At 43.5% G+C, this 17666-nt stretch overlaps 1 protein-coding gene across 2 annotated transcripts in view; it reads left to right on the top strand.

Annotated features, from left to right (window-relative positions):
- The window catches only part of dachs (unconventional myosin-IXb-like dachs), a 663425-nt gene that overhangs the window by 153955 nt on the left and 491804 nt on the right, over positions 1 to 17666 (top strand). The gene's annotated exons all lie outside the window — the stretch shown is intronic.

Below are 17666 nucleotides of genomic sequence, written 5' to 3'. Positions count from 1 at the left end.
GGGGGTGAGTCCCCCACACCCACCTCCTGACGAGGTAACTGTGGGGGTGAGTCCCCCACACCCACCTCCTGACGAGGTAACTGTGGGGGTGAGTCCCCAACACCCACCTCCTGACGAGGTAACTGTGGGGGTGAGTCCCCCACACCCACCTCCTGACAAGGTGGATGCGAGGGGACAAGTCCCCCTCACCTACTTCTTGACCAAACTATAATGAGGAAGAAAACTTAATTAACCATTGGAAAAACTGCTAAATAGATTTTTTTCATCTGGATATATTTCTCTTAGGCTTCAAATATATTTACATTTTACAAGCATATTAACCAAGTACACCGTTTTCTATAAGCAAAAATGAGGCATAACTTAAAAAAATAGCAAATGTAAAGAAAATCAGGACAAGCACATACTTAAACGTCATGCCAGTAAATGTACGCGAACAGGTGCATACAAACACACACACACACACACACACACACACACACACACACACACACACACATACACACACACACACACACACACGCACACAGGACAGGAGGGACAGGGGGTACATGATAACAACATATAAAATACTGAGAGGAATAAGGTGGACAGAAACAGGATGTTCCAGAGATGGTACACATCAACAAGGGTCACGATTGGAAGTTGAAGACTCACATGATTTACAGCGATATTAGGAAGCATTTCTCCAGTCACAGAGTTGTCAGGAAGAGGAGTAGCCTGGAAAGGGAGGTGGTGGAGGCAGGAGCCATACACAGCTTTAAGAAGAGGTATGATAAAGCTCACAGAGCAGGGAAGGAGTGACATGGTAGCGACCAGTGAAGAGGAAGGGCCAGAAGCTATGATCGACCCCTGCAACCACAACTAGGTGAGTACAACTAGGTGAGTACACACACACATACAAACACAGAGGAGCCAGGAACTGAGTCTCGACCCCTGCAACTACAATTAGGTGAGTACACACATACACACACACACACACACACACACACATACACACAAACAATTACACACACACACACACACACACACACACACTACATTGTAGGTACAATTCAGTCCGGAGAACATAAAGTAGTCATTGGAGTGATGTATAACCCACCACAGAACTGCAGGAGGCCAAGAGAGGAGTACGAAGAAAACAACACGGTGATGGTGGACACACTGGCTGAGGTGGCAAGAAGAGCTCACTCGAGCAGAGCAAAGTTACTGGTAATGGGCGATTTCAACCACAGGGAGATCGACTGGGAAAACCTGGAGCCACATGGGGGTCCCGAAACATGGAGAGCCAAGATGATGGATGTGGTACTTGAAAACCTCATGTATCAACATGTAAGGGACACAACCAGAGAGAGAGGGGAGGATGAGCCAGCAAGACTGGATCTTGTGTTCACCCATAGCAGTTCAGACTTTGAGGACATCACTTATGAGAGGCCCCTTGGAGCTAGCGATCACGTGGTTCTGAGTTTTGACTATGTAGTAGAGTTACAAGTGGAGAAGGTAACAGGAACTGAAGGGGACAGGCCAAATTATAAAAGGGGGGACTAGACAGGTATGAGAAACTTCCTGCAGGAGGTTCAGTGGGACAGAGAAATGGTAGGAAAATCAGTAAACGAGATGATGGAATATGTGGCAACAAAGTGCAAGGAGGCAGAGGAAAGTTTTGTTCCCAAGGGAAACAGAAATAATAGGAAGACCAAAACGAGTCCTTGGTTTACCCGAAGGTGTAGGGAGGCAAAAACTAAGTGCAACAGAGAATGGAAAAGGTACAGGAGGCATAGGACCCAGGAAAACAAGGAGATTAGTAGAAGAGCCAGAAACGAGTATGCACAGATAAGGAGGGAGGCCCAGCGACAGTATGAAAACGACATAGCATCGAAAGTCAAATCTGACCCGAAACTGCTGTATAGCCACATTAGGAGGAAGACAACAGTCAAGGACCAGGTGATAAGGCTGAGGAAAGAAGGTGGAGAACTCACAAGAAACGATCAAGAGGTATGTGAGGAGCTCAACACGAGATTTAAAGAAATATTTACAGTAGAGACAGGAAGGACTCTGGGGGGACAGACCAGATGGGGACACCAGCAAGGAATACACCAACAAGTGTTGGACGACATACATGCAGATGAGGAGGAGGTGAAGAAACTGCTAAGGGACATCGATACCTCAAAGGCAATGGGACTGGACAACATCTCCCCGTGGGTCCTTAGAGAGGGAGCAGATATGTTGTGCGTGCCACTTACCACAATCTTCAACACGTCCCTGGAAACTGGGCAACTACCTGAGGTATGGAAGACGGCAAATGTAGTTCCCATTTTTAAAAAAGGAGACAGAAAAGAGGCACTAAACTATAGACCTGTGTCATTGACGTGTATAGTATGCAAAATTATGGAGAAGATTATCAGGAGGAGAGTGGTGGAGCACCTGGAACGGAACAAGAGTATAAATGCCAACCAGCACGGATTCACGGAAGGCAAATCCTGTGTCACAAACCTTCTGGAGTTTTATGATAAAATAACAGAAGTAAGACACGAGAGAGAGGGGTGGGTTGATTGCATCTTCTTGGACTGCAAGAAGGCCTTTGACACAATTCCTCACAAGAGATTAGTGCAGAAGCTAGAGCATCAGGCGCATATAACAGGAAGGGCACTGCAATGGATCAGAGAATACCTGACAGGGAGGCAACAACGAGTCATGGTACGTAATGATGTATCACAGTGGGCACCTGTGACGAGCGGGGTCCCACAGGGGTCGGTCCTAGGACCAGTGCTATTCTTGGTATATGTGAACGACATGATGGAAGGGTTAGACTCAGAAGTGTCCCTGTTTGCAGATGATGTGAAGTTAATGAGGAGAATTAAATCTGATGAGGACCAGGCAGAACTACAAAGGGATCTGGACAGGCTGCAGACCTGGTCCAGCAATTGGCTCCTGGAGTTCAATCCCACCAAGTGCAAAGTCATGAAGATTGGGGAAGGGCAAAGAAGGCCGCAGACGGAGTACAGTCTAGGGGGCCAGAGACTACAAACCTCACTCAAGGAAAAAGATCTTGGGGTGAGTATAACACCAGGCACATCTCCTGAAGCGCACATCAACCAAATAACTGCTGCAGCATATGGGCGCCTAGCAAACCTCAGAACAGCATTCCGACATCTTAATAAGGAATCATTCAGGACCCTGTACACCGTGTATGTTAGGCCCATATTGGAGTATGCGGCACCAGTTTGGAACCCACACCTAGCCAAGCACGTGAAGAAACTAGAGAAAGTGCAAAGGTTTGCAACAAGACTAGTCCCAGAGCTAAGAGGTATGTCCTACGAGGAGAGGTTAAGGGAAATCAACCTGACGACACTGGAGGACAGGAGAGATAGGGGGGACATGATAACGACATACAAAATACTGAGAGGAATTGACAAGGTGGACAAAGACAGGATGTTCCAGAGATTGGACACAGTAACAAGGGGACACAGTTGGAAGCTGAAGACACAGATGAATCACAGGGATATTAGGAAGTATTTCTTCAGCCACAGAGTAGTCAGTAAGTGGAATAGTTTGGGAAGCGATGTAGTGGAGGCAGGATCCATACATAGCTTTAAGCAGAGGTATGATAAAGCTCACGGCTCAGGGAGAGTGACTTAGTAGCGATCAGTGAAGAGGCGGGGCCAGGAGCTCGGACTCGACCCGCGCAATCTCAACTAGGTGAGTACACACACACACACACACACACACACACACGTCTATGGGCGCCTGGCAACCCTGAGAATAGCGTTCCGACCCCTGCAACCACAATTAGGTGAGTACAATTAGGTAAGTACACACACACACACACACACACACACACACACACACACACTCACACACACACACACAGGAGCTGAGTCTCGACCCCTGCAACCACAATTAGGTGAGTACACACACATACACACATCTATGGGCGCCTGGCAAACCTGAGAATAGCGTTCCGATACCTTAGTAAGGAATCGTTCAAGACACTGTACACTCTGTACATCAGGCCCATACTGGAGTATGCAGCACCACTTTGGAACCCACACCTGGTCAAGCACGTCAAGAAATTAGAGAAAGTGCAAAGGTTTGCAACAAGGCTAGTTCTGGAGTTCAGGGGTATGTCCTACGAAGAAAGGTTGAGGGAAATCGGACTGAAGACATTGGAGGACAGAAGGGTCAGGGGAGACATGATAACGACATACAAAATACTGCGTGGAATAGATAAGGTGGACAGAGACAGGTTGTTCCAGAGAGGGGACACAGAAACAAGGGGTCATAATTGGAAGCTGAAGACTCAAACGAGTCAGAGGGATGTTAGGAAGTATTTCTTCAGTCATAGAGTCGTCAGGAAGTGGAATAGCCTAGCAAGTGATGTAGTGGAGGCAGGAACCATACATAACTTTAAGACGAGGCATGACAAAGCTCAGGAAGCAGTGAGAGAGAGAGAGGACCTAGTAGCGATCAGTGAAGAGGCGGGGCCAGGAGCTGAGTCTCGACCCCTGCAACCACAATTAGGTGAGTACAATTAGGTGAGTGAGTACACATCTAGGGGTGAGTATAATACCAAGTACATCGCCAGAAGCAAACATTAACCAGATAACTGCTGCGGCATATGGGCGCCTGGCAAACCTGAGAATAGCGTTCCGGTACCTCAGTAAGGAATCGTTCAAGACTTTATACACTGTGTACGTCAGGCCCATACTGGAGTACGCAGCACCAGTTTGGAACCCACACCTGGTCAAACACGTCAAGAAAATTGCAAAGGTTTGCAACAAGGCTGGTTCCTGAGCTAAGGGGAATGTCCTACGAAGAAAGGTTAAGGGAAATCGGTCTGACGACACTGGAGGACAGAAGGGTCAGGGGAGACATGATAACGACATACAAAATACTGCGTGGAATAGAGAAGGTGGACAGAGACAGGATGTTCCAGACATGGGACACAGAAGCAAAGGGCCACGATTGGAAGCTGAAGACTCAGATGAGTCAAAGGAATGTTAGGAAGCATTTCTTCAGCCACAGAGTTGTTAGGAAGTGGAATAGTCTGGCAAGCGATGTAGTGGAGGCAGGAACCATACATAGCTTTAAGACGAGGTATGATAAAGCTCATGGAGCAATGAGAGGGAGGACCCAGTAGCGGTCAGTGAAGAGCCGGGGCCAGGAGCCGAGTATCGACCCCTGCAATCACAATTAGGTGAGTACACACACACACACACACACACATAAACAGACACACATACAAACAGATACACACACACTAACTGACAAACAGACACACACACACACACACACATACACACACACACACACACACACACACACACACACACAAACAGACACACGTACAAACAGACACACACACACACAAACTGACAAACACACACACACACACACACACACACACACACACACACACACACACACACACACACACACACACACACACACACACACACACACACACACGCACACACACACACACACACGCACACGCAGATGCGCATGCGCGGGTTCATTATAGCCCTAGGTAGACAGGGTGACACATTGGGAAAGTGATGGTTGAGGTAGCGCAGTTTGTGGAGCCTCTCATGAAGGTTCCACACCCGCTTACTCCGGCCATTCGGCTCTCAACATACTCAAACAACCTTCCACTTCTAGCTGGCTCCAGAGGCGGCCCTCTGAGGGCTCGGATGACACGAGTTCGAGGCTCAACACATAGGGCGGCGCTGCGCCCCCTCGTAGGTGTAGCTGGCAGGAAGGTGAAGGAGGTGAGGGAACACGCCGCTGCTGTTTGGTATGCATGCCTTCAGTCCGCCCGGGGCGCCTCTGCTAGTAACTGCTTCTGCGGGTCTGCAGAACACCACCACACACACACCCCATTCCTGCAAATCATTCTTACACACACACACACACACACACACACACACACACACACACACACACACACACACACACACACACACACACACACGGGGCTATTGTCCAGAGGAGATATGGCATCTGAAGCAGGTACACCCCTATTAAACGAGGAGCCCAGTGGAAAGGAAGAATACAAGACTTATGCTAAGGCCCTATCGGTCCATCAAACAGGGACAGCAGTAAGTGAGGGGGGGGGAGAAGGTAAAGAAGGTGACAGGTCCCATGCAGAGGCAAAATAATGCCACCAAGAGTTACAGGAAAAAATAAGGGAGACAATGGCTATGTACAAACGGGACCGAGAGACACACAGAGAAAGGCAATGGGAGGAGGAGAGGGAGAAGTTAGTGTTTATTCATAGGCTTCAGGAGAGCGAATGGAGGACACATAATGAAAGATGGCAGAAAAAAAAACAGGAGATTGAAAACATCATCAAAGAAATAGGTGAGGAGGATATGATGGAGATAGTAAATTTTTAGAGAATGGGAGGGTACTTGAAGGGGAGAACAGCTGGTTAAACTGATTTTCGGGACAGAAATGGTGTGGAACAGGATCCTGCAAGAGAATCTATGGCTGAAGGAATTATCATACAAGACGGTGCTCCTAGACCTCGACAGAAGAGGAGTTGTTAGGAAGTGGAATATTCTGGGAAGTGATGCAGTGGAGGCATATTGCTTTAAGAAGAGGTAAGATAAAGTTTATGGAGCAGGAAGAGTGACCTAGTAGGGACCAGTGAATAGGCGGGGCCAGGAGCTGTGACTCGATCCCTGCAACCACAATTAGGTGAGTACAATTAGGTGAGTACAATTAGGTGAGTACATACATGGGTGTGAGGTCTCGGAGTAAACATCGTCTGCTTTGATGGACAAGTCTTTCTTCAAGAACCAAACTTTCTCTAACTCGGCATAAACTGCGAGAAGAGGCAGCGTTGGCCTGGGTAGAGGGCAGCTGGGAGGGTAGTGGAGGCAGGGGCATGATGGTGCGTCTTGATCAATCACTGAGCGCTACAGCTCAGACTGGAACGCTCTTCGAATGTTTGCGGTGCGATCAGAATACCCCTTTATCGGCACACAGGGCCAAGGTGCTATTTAATTATTTGTTATAGTGGAGATAACCGGGCCGAGAATGCGGCGCTGGAGGGTATGAATGGAGTCCTTCCTGCCCACGTCACCCTTCAGGGTGGGTACTTCCACTCCCTCCGTCGCTAGCCGCCCCATTACCTTCACTCTCCTCCAGCACAGTCTCCGGTCTCCTCTCACCCGTTATTACTAACATACTGACCTTCTCGTTGCCCTCTTACTTCCTATCTCTCCCACAATATACTCCCTCACCAGCAACTTGATCCGGCCACTCACCCACACACCAGTCCTTGCCTAACACACACCCTGATCTACGTCTTCAAGCTCACAAGAAGAAGCTTCGTACCCATCATATCCCTCAGTTTCACACCTGATATCTTCAAGGCAGGCGTCTCAAACTTGGAAATATTCTCCCCTGTGATCAGACCCGCGCACCTTGCATTTACCAGAAACAGTATGACCCACTTATGGCTTTAATGGTAACTAATAATAATAATAATAATAATAATAATAATAATAATAATAATAATAATAATAATAATAATAATAATAATGCGTAACAATAGTAACATATTTTACCCTCGTCTCATCGCGAGAAACCAATCATAGAGAGTTTTGAGACTCTCTGATCGCGGGTTCTATCCCCACCTGTGGTATGGTTTGTTTCCAATCATACTGTTTAACTTTCCACTGTGACCTCTCCAATCATCGCAGAATTTGATCTTACTGCCTAATCTCATAGCCTAACCTTGCTTCCTCAACTAAGTAACTTATCCTACTCCCTAGCCTCACCTTTCAGCGAGGAAGTCTATCAACCTGCCTAACCTCACACTCATTCTACCATCTCAGCCCCACACCTCCAGCAGCAAGTCACTCTGTACACAAACTCTCTCGCTAGCCACTTTTAAAGCGCCTAGATGGTCACCTAGCCACTTCCCAGCAACCTAGGTAGTTCTCTAGTCACTCTACAACCTCCTAGACGGTTTCTAGCTACTTCCTAACCATTTAGCCAGTACCCTAACCACACCTCAGCTAGTTCGATCCTAGTCACTCACCAATTACTAGCTGGCTCCTCGTTACTTACAAACCACCTAGCCGGTTCCTAGTTACTACCCCATCAGTTAGCCAACTCCTAGCCACTCCCAACCACATTTCTGCCTCCCTAGACGTTCCCTATCTAACCGGTTCCTAATCATTACCAAACTATTTGACTAACTGCTCAGTAAACGTTCATCCATCCTCCTAAAACCTAAGTTGATTCCTTCCAGTGTTGCTTCATGCGAATTTCTTGATCTACATTATTTAGCTTACTTAAGGATGCATTTGATTCATCGTCTGCTAACAAAAATAACCTATGCAGAGATCTGCATCTTTCTCAGGGGATACTGAGTTTACTGTTTACAATGGGTTGTGTAATAAGCTCTCAATGATGAGGTTCTAGTTCTCATCTCTACAGAACATGACCTTAAAACATTCCTAAGTGAGGCTGGACTAACAGAATCAGAGTAAAGTGCAGATAATACCCACAGTCCACAGTTAGTGTTATATTGTTATAAATTTGTGCCCCCCTAAAATTCTAATACCCCAACTACTTTTGATTGTCATTGTTGTATTCAACGACCATTCTACCTCATAGTCTTAATTGTGTTTAATATCTACAGAATCTATCTCCTTTTTTTACAACTTACCGCATCACTGTTCCAACTTATTTTATTATAAACTAACCATAACTTGTCCTCAATAATTCTACCTCACTTTAAGAAATACTCAATTGCCCAATTTTATTCTAAAATCCCTATTATTGCCCAATTTTGCTTTAAACTATATTGATCAAACTTATTGTAAACTTCTTTTATTGACCATTTTTATTCTATACTTTTTTAAACTAGTATTTTCAACTACAACTTTTATATTATCCTGTCTACCATCTTACTAGCATATTATAACCAAGTCATTGCCATTTTTATTTTTATCAATTCTTTTTTGTATTATTATTTTGCTACCTTAACTTGTGTATTTTATCCTGTCAATTTAAATCTAGTTATACTCTAATTCTTGTAAACAACTTATATAAGACCTTAGTGCAATTATAATTGAGAGTCTTGTGCCTTTTTTATATTATTAGATTAAACTCAGTTGTACTATAGCTCATTCTAGCTCAATACATAGTCAATACCAAATTCTTTATATTAGACCATAGTGCAATTACTAGTGAGAGTCTGGTGCTATTTTTAATTTGTATTTTTATATTATTAGATTAAACCTATTGTACTATAGCTCATTCTAGCTCAAAACATAGACTCCACAAAAGTCATTATTAGACCTTAGTGCAATTACAAGTGAGAGTCTTGTTCTATTTTTAATTTGTATTTTTATATTACTAGTTTATACCTAGTTGTACTTTAGTTCATTCCAGCACAACACACAGACAACATCAACTTCATTATGTGTAGTAGTGACTATACTCTATATGACCAAAATACTCTAGCTATATACTTATCCAAACTTCCCCCACCACAGATATCAGTACTAGAACTCAACACACAACTCAGGATATAAATAACCATAATTTAAACCTAGAAGATGATTGATCACGTTGACCCTGATCTAAACCTCCATAATCTGACACCCAATCAAAACCTATTGGAAAGTAACTGCCTTTATTACACAGCATCACAAGCCAGCACTATCCTAAACAATGCTAAAAGTCTATCAGTACTTAACTACAACATCAGGTCCTTAAGAACATAAGAACGAAGGAACACTGCAGCAGGTCTACTGGCCCATGCGAGGCAGGTCCAAGTCTCCTACCGGCTTAAGCCAATGCACCCAACCTAGTCAGGTCAGGTCACCTTGACTTAAGGGAGGAACACGGCAACCGTCCTGGTAGCACAAGCTAATCAGGTCCAACTCACACCCACCCACATCCACTCATGTATTTATCCAACCTATTTTTAAAGCTACACAACGTTCTGGCCTCTATAACTGTACTTGGGAGTTTGTTCCACTCATCCACAACTCTATTACCAAACCAGTACTTTCCTATATCCTTCCTGAATCTGAATTTTTCCAACTTAAAACCATTGCTGCGAGTCCTGGCTAGGCTGGATATTTTCAGCACACTATATACATCCCCTTTATTTATTCCTCTCTTCCATTTATACACCTCAATCATATCCCCCCTAATAATACGTCTTTCTAGAGAGTGAAGATTCAGGGCCCTCAGTCTATCCTCATAACGAAGGTTTCTGATACATGGGATCAACTTTGTCATCCTCCTTTGTACATTTTCCAGAGCATTTATATCCATTCTGTAATACGGTGACCAAAACTGTGCAGCATAATCCAAATGAGGCCTAACCAAGGATGTATAGAGTTGAAGAACAACCTGAGGACTCCTATTATTTATGCTTCTTGATATAAAGCCAAGGATTCTATTAGCTTTATTGCGAACACTTATGCACTGTTGTCTTGGTTTCAGATTACTGCTAACCAGAACTCCTAAATCTTTTTCGCAATCCGTAATATTAAGATCTACATTATTTAGTTTATATGTGGCATGGTTATTGTCCTGTCCAACATTTAGAACTTTGCATTTGTCTATATTAAACTGCATCTGCCACCTCTCCGACCACTGCATCAGTCTACTCAAATCTTTCTGGAGTGCTCTAATGTCCTCGTCAGAATGAATTCGACGGCCTGTTTTGGTGTCATCGGCAAACGTGCTGATGTCGCTCTTTATGCCCTCATCTATGTCGTTTATGTATATTGTGAACAGCAGGGGGCCCAACACTGACCCCTGTGGAACACCGCACGTGACGCTTCCCCACTCTGATTTCTCCCCATTTATGCAAACTCTCTGCTGCCTATTTGTCAACCATGCCTCTATCCAGGAAAAAATTTCTCCTCCTATTCCATGTGCCTTAATTTTCCTCAATAGTCTCTAATGTGGGACCCTGTCAAAAGCCTTACTGAAGTCCATGTACACAATATCATATTCATTACCATGATCTACTTCCTCAAATACCTTAGTGAAAAAAGTTAACAAATTCGTAAGGCAGGAACGCCCCTTTGTAAAACCATGCTGAGATTCGTTGATTAATTTATGCTTTTCAAGGTGGCTACGAACTGCCTCGGCAATTATTGATTCCATAAATTTTCCCACTATGGAGGTTAGGCTTATTGGTCTATAGTTTGAAGCTAAGGACCTGTCACCTGCTTTGAAAATAGGTATCACATTTGCCATTTTCCACTTATCTGGCACCATGCCAGTTTGTAGTGATATGTTGAAAAGATTAGCCAAAGGTTTGCTAAGCTCCTCTTTACATTCCTTTAGAACCCTTGCATACAGTTCATCAGGGCCTGGGGATTTGTTAGGTTTTAATTTATCTATTTGCCTAAGGACCATGTCACTTGTGACCCTAATCGTGCACAGTTTATTATCGTCCTGTTCCACATAATTTATCATTTCTGGAATATCGCTGGTATCCTCCTGTGTAAAAACTGAGAGGAAGTATGTGTTAAAACTTCTACACATTTCCTTATCACTGTCAGTGAGCTGACCCGAGGAACTTTTGAGTGGGCCTATCTTGTCCCTGATCTTACTTCTGTATACCTGAAAGAATCCTTTTGGGTTAGTCTTCGAATCTCTTGCAACTTTAACCTCATAATCTCTTTTTGCTTTTCTAATTCCTTTTTTTATTTCTCTCTTTAACTGAATATATCGATTTCTTAATTACCCCTCTCCTCTTTTGATTTGCCTATATATGCCTCTCTTTTGACCAATTAGATATTTTAATCTATTGTTCATCCATTTAGGATCATTTTTGTTTGATCTGATTTCCCTATTTGGAACATAATTTGACTGAGCAGCTAGAACTATTAAGCAAACACTATGATGACCTCCTGGCACTCCTTGAATCACTAAAGACACTCTTCTCCTGCATTATTCTTACTGAGACCTGGCTTAAGCAGGACACAATAGATATCTACCCTCTACCAGGATACACAGCAATTCACAACTGCAGACCAAACCAAGTTGGGGGTGGTATTGCAATCTATTACTCTAACCAATTATCTTGTATTAGCACCACTTGCTTTAGTGATGAATATGGGAAATACATTTTTGCTAATTTTACTGTAAAAAACCTTAAGACACCTATAACAATCGGTGCCATTTACCGGATACCTCACACAAACATCCCAAATTTCAGTGAGAAATTAAAGTCACTAATAACAAACAGACAAATGAATAAGCACCACCTTCTCTTAGCTGGAGACTTCAACATCAACCTTGGCTTACTAGATGATCAGCCTGTAACTGATTTCATCAACAATATGAACAACACACTTCTCATACCAACAATAACTAAACCAACCAGGCTCACTGAGACAAGTGCAACCATAATAGACCACGTATGGACCAATATACTAGCCCCCCTTAAATCAGGGATAATCACAGATAGCACTACAGACCACTACCCTACCTTCCTCCTGACAAACATTAGTAAACCACCACTTGAATACAACAAAGTCTCATTTAGACTCCATGACGAGGCCTCAATAAGGAAGTTCACAGCTGACCTAAAGACTGTTGACTGGCCTACAGAATTCTCCAAGGCCAATGGTATTGATGACTGGACAGACATTTTTCTTAACAAATTACTTAGACTATACAACAAACATTGTCCTATAAAAACGAAACAGATCACAAACAAACGGCTTGGTTGCCCATGGCTAACCAGCACCATTCTGAAATCCATTGACAAGAAACACCAATATGAAAAGCAATATAGACAGGGCTTAATACACAAAGATATTCTTAAACACTATTCATCAGCTCTCACCAAAGTAATAAAGAAAGCCAAACAACTATACTACTCCAGTAGATTCACAGACACTAGAGGAGATATAAAAAAGACCTGGAAAACACTCTCTCAGATTCTAGGGACCCACAAACTGAAAAAAAAACAAGAATATTGTCCCAACTAAACCTAATGAAACACCACTACATCCCACTGACACAGCTAACAAGATAAACGACTTCTTCTCAACCATAGGATCTAATCTCGCCAATAAAATCCCACATACCAATGCCCATGCCGGGGACTACCTAGATGGGAATTTCCCAAATTCCTTCTATCTTGCACCAACTGAGCCCTCAGAAGTCACCGAGATTATAAAGTCACTTAAAAATAACTCAGGGAATCTGTCTCATGTCCCACCATTACTGTTCAAGCGAGCTGCCCATATCCTTTCGCATGCTATTTCATTACTTTTTAACAAGTCACTAGAAACTAGCACCTTTCCGAAACTACTCAAGATGGCAAGGGTTACACCAATACATAAAGGTGGTGACCCTACAGACTTAAACAACTATAGGCCAATATCAAACTTACCATTGCTATCCAAAATCTTTGAGAAACTCGTGCACAGGAGACTATAGTCATTTATAACAGCACAAAACATACTCAACCCCTGCCAGTTTGGATTCAGGAAAAATAAAAGCACTAATGATGCAATCATAAAAATGCTAGATCTGCTTTACACAGCATTGGAAAATAAGGAATATCCACTAGGAATTTTTATTGACCTAAGAAAAGCTTTTGACACAGTAGACCACGACATCCTACTCTACAAACTTGATTATTACGGTATAAGAGGCCATGCGCTTGCTTATTTCAAATCTTACCTTACTAATAGGTATCAGTTCCGCAGGGAAGTGTCCTTGGTCCCCTGCTCTTCCTCATATACATCAATGATCTTCCAAACGTATCCCAACACCTGAAACCCATTCTCTTTGCTGACGACACGACTTATGTCATCTCTCACCCTAATCTTGCCACCCTCAACACCATTGTTAATGAGGAGCTGATCAAAATATCGACTTGGATGACAGCCAATAAACTTACACTTAACACTGACAAAACCTACTATATTATGTTTGGTAGCAGAGCAGGAGATGCACAAATTAACATTAAGATCGACAACACTCTAATTACCAGACATAATGAGGGCAAATTCCTAGGCCTATACCTTGACAACAACCTGAATTTCAGCACCCATATCCAACACATAACCAAAAAAGTATCCAAAACGGTTGGGATCCTCTCCAAGATACGATACTATGTGCCGCAAAATGCCCTTCTCACACTATACCACTCACTTATTTATCCATACCTCACCTATGCTATTTGTGCTTGGGGATCAACTGCAGCAACACACCTAAAACCAATAATAACCCAACAAAAAGCTGCAATAAGAATAATCACTAAATCCCATCCCTGGCAACACCCCCCCCCCCACTCTTCATAGATCTAAACTTACTCCCTGTTCAGTACATCCACACTTACTACTGTGCAATCTACATCTACAGGACCTTAAACTCCAATATCAACCTTGACCTAAAACGCTTTCTTGATAGTTGTGACAGAACCCACAGGCATAACACCAGACACAAACATCTCTACGACATTCCCCGTGTCCGACTAAACCTTTACAAAAATTCAATGTATGTTAAAGGCCCTAAAATCTGGAACACCCTACCTGAGTACTCTAGAACTGCAGACACATTCATCACCTTTAAAACTACCATTAGAAAACATCTTATCTCCCTGATACACCCCATCAACTAACTCCACGAATACCACCTGGTGGTTCACACTTACACTCACTCACCCATTTGACCATAAACAGAAATATTAATCTCAATCTTAAAATAATGAATCCTATGATACTCCAATACTGAAACTATGTACTGTGCCAAAACAAAAGCATTCACATTGCTAAACTCACAAACTAGTATTTAGTCACTTAGCCATAATACCAACTTACCTCATAATTTGTAATATTTTAAAATAAAGAATTAAACTAAGTCTGCCCGAAATGCCTAGCCATGCTAGGCGTTCTAGTGGTACACTCTGTAATCATTATTTAACTACATGTAAACCACACAATAACCAAATTCTGTAAATTCAACATTGTAATCCTTATAGAGAATAATCTTTGAATTTGAATTTGAATTTGAATGATGAGATTCTAGTTCTAAAAAGTTGAGGTTCTAGTTCTCAAAGATGAGGTTCTAGTTTTCAAAGATGAGGTTCTAGCTCTCAATGATGAGGTTCTAGCTCTCAGTGATGAGGTTCTAGCCCTCAGTGATGAGGTTCTAGCTCTCAGTGATGAGGTTCTAGCCCTCATTGATGAGGTTCTAGTTCTCAGTGATGAGGTTCTAGCTCTCAGTGATGAGGTTCTAGCTCTCAGTGATGAGGTTCTAGCTCTCAGTGATGAGGTTCTAGCTCTCAGTGATGAGGTTCTAGCTCTCAGTGATGAGGTTCTAGCTCTTACTGATGAGGTTCTGGCTCTCAGTGATGAGGTTCTAGCTCTCAGTGATGAGGATCTAGCTCTCAGTGATGAGGTTCTAGCTCTCAGTGATGAGGTTCTAGCTCTCAGTGATGAGATTCTAGCTCTCAGTGATGAGGTTCTAGCTCTCACTGATGAGGTTCTAGCTCTCAGAGATGAGGTTCTAGCTCTCAGTAATGAGGTTCTAGCTCTCAGTGATGAGGTTCTAGCTCTCAGTGATGAGGTTCTAGCTCTCAGTGATGAGGTTCTAGCTCTCAGTGATGTGGTTCTAGCTCTCAGTGATGAGGTTCTAGCTCTCAGTGATAAGGTTCTAGCTCTCAGTGATGAGGTTCTAGCTCTCAGTGATGAGGTTCTAGCTCTCAGTGATGAGATTCTAGCTCTCAGTGATGAGGTTCTAGCTCTCAGTGATGAGGTTCTAGCTCTCAGTGATGAGGTTCTAGCTCTCAGTGATGAGGTTCTAGCTCTCAGTGATGAGGTTCTCGCTCTCAGTGATGAGGTTCTAGCTCTCAGTGATGAGGTTCTAGCTCTCAGTGATGAGGTTCTAGCTCTCAGTGATGAGGTTCTAGCTCTCAGAGATGAGGTTCTAGCTCTCAGTGATGAGGTTCTAGCTCTCAGTGATGAGGTTCTAGTTCTCAGTGATGAGGTTCTAGCTCTCAGTGACGAGGTTCTAGCTCTCAGTGATGAGGTTCTAGCTCTCAGTGATGAGGTTCTAGCTCTCAGTGATGAGGTTCTAGCTCTCAGTGACGGGGTTCTAGCTCTCAGTGATGAGGTTCTAGCTCTCAGTGACGAGGTTCTAGCTCTCAGTGACGAGGTTCTAGCTCTCAGTGACGAGGTTCTAGCTCTCAGTGACGAGGTTCTAGCTCTCAGTGATGAGGTTCTAGCTCTCAGTGATGAGGTTCTAGCTCTCAGTGATGAGGTTCTAGCTCTCAGTGATGAGGTTCTAGCTCTCAGTGATGAGGTTCTAGCTCTCAGTGATGAGGTTCTAGCTCTCAGTGACGAGGTTCTAGCTCTCAGTGATGAGGTTCTAGCTCTCAGTGACGAGGTTCTAGCTCTCAGTGACGAGGTTCTAGCTCTCAGTGACGAGGTTCTAGCTCTCAGTGACGAGGTTCTAGCTCTCAGTGATGAGGTTCTAGCTCTCAGTGATGAGGTTCTAGCTCTCACAGTGGAGAAAAACTGAAATCTCTTTTTGATAAGAAGGATAATAAATATAATAAGAAAAGCAAAGAAATTGGCAGTAAGGAAGGAAAGTGAATGACAGACGCTGAGGCAGGTCAAAACAGAGTTGGAAAACAAATCGCTGTGCTAGATGGAACATCTGGCACCAGGGACACGCAGGAAGGACAGGTGTATGTTTACTTGGAGCAGGTGTATGTGTCGTAGTTTAAAAGGGTACATAACATCTTGTCAGGTGAGGAGAACAACTCCATTTTCTGCCTAAATGCAGGAGGCAACGACTCACAAAATCACGGAAAAGGTGGGGGGGGCGCGAGTCTTAAAAGTTACAGGCCAGTGTTTTAACCACCGGATCAAATATATTTCTATGCACTATTAGGAAGGTTAGCATGGGCCACCACTGTGACCACAAAAGCAGGATTTTACAAACGAATGCCACACCAGCGTTGCTGTGGCGTTCTTTGCCTTCAGGCCCATCAAACCTACCGTTATGACTCACGAAATCGTAATAACATGATCGCAAAGAAATCTCAGAACTTGTGGGACTTGAATCCATGGCAGGTGGATCCTGAAACTGACATGTCAGTATTCACAGTGGTGGCCCATGCTAACCTCCCAATAAGGTATAGAAATATAACTAGTTGGATGAATCCTATTAGAACCAGAAGGTCCAGTGGTTAACACACACACTGTCCTGAGGATTTTAGGATCCTCCTGCAATGAGTTCGCTCTCCACCCGAAGAGATGAGATGCCGGCCAAGCAGAGGGAAGCTGCTGATTTAATTAGCTTAAATGGTGGAATCCGAGTCATATGTACCATTCTGTCTAGAGGAATAGATAGTAAATGGATATCTAGAAAAACAGATGTAAATTATTAGCTAAATAAGTACTGCAAGGAACTTGAAGTTCCTTTCATCTACAACTGGGATCATTTCTACTGTAAATAAACACGGAAATATACACGCAAAGGATGGATGTATATGTGTGTAGGGCAGCGGTGGGAGGATTGGCTAATTCAGTCGATGAAGCCATTGGTAGATTGTGCAAGACTTTATACTGATAGATGTAAGAGTTACGAGTAAGTGTGGGGAACTAAAATGTTACAGTACTTGGGAAGGAGGGAGCAAATATTGCCAAGAT

The sequence above is a fragment of the Cherax quadricarinatus genome, chromosome 15 (genome assembly GCF_038502225.1).
Source record: "Cherax quadricarinatus isolate ZL_2023a chromosome 15, ASM3850222v1, whole genome shotgun sequence".
Taxonomy (NCBI): domain Eukaryota; kingdom Metazoa; phylum Arthropoda; class Malacostraca; order Decapoda; family Parastacidae; genus Cherax; species Cherax quadricarinatus.
This window is presented reverse-complemented; position numbering and strand designations above follow the sequence as displayed.